The sequence below is a fragment of the Wasmannia auropunctata genome, unplaced genomic scaffold (genome assembly GCF_000956235.1).
Source record: "Wasmannia auropunctata unplaced genomic scaffold, wasmannia.A_1.0 LD336101.1, whole genome shotgun sequence".
In the NCBI taxonomy this organism is placed as follows: Eukaryota; Metazoa; Arthropoda; class Insecta; order Hymenoptera; family Formicidae; genus Wasmannia; species Wasmannia auropunctata.
Genome location: NW_012026789.1, coordinates 6,262,632 through 6,263,224, shown reverse-complemented (window position 1 = coordinate 6,263,224; position 593 = coordinate 6,262,632).

The following is a 593-nucleotide window of genomic DNA, read 5'->3' as shown; positions in this document are numbered from 1 at the left end:
TTGTGTTAGTAAATAGCGCGCGTGTTTCTTTCTACGAGTGATTTTTCAGTCGACGAATAATTAATCGACACGGATTGATAATAATTAAGTGATAAATTCGATATTAAAATCAGTCGAATGCTTGCTGTTGTCGAGTGAACACCTCGTGTGTCAGTAAATTGTCGCGTGTTTCTTTCCTCGAGTGATTTTTCAGTCGACGAATAATTAATCGACACGGATTGATAATAATTATAAGTGATAGATTCGATATTAAAATCAGTCGACTGCTTGCTATCGTCGAGTGAACGGGTCGTGTGTTTCTTTCTTCGTGTGATTTTTCACGGACGGATTTTTCACGGATCGACAGTGATTGTAAAGTGCGTTACGGATATTAATTAGCAGATACATTAGTCGATTTCTCGTGATTTCTTCAAGTGAATAATTTGTATGTGAATCGAGTGTGAAGTGGTTTGTAAAGAAAAAAGAATTAACTAATTAATTATTTGATCTACGTGTCTGTCAGTGACGTTTGCAATAAAAATATCGAAAATTTATTGAAATAGACATAAACACTCATTACAAGGAAATCACATCGAAATGGGCCGAATTCTCCA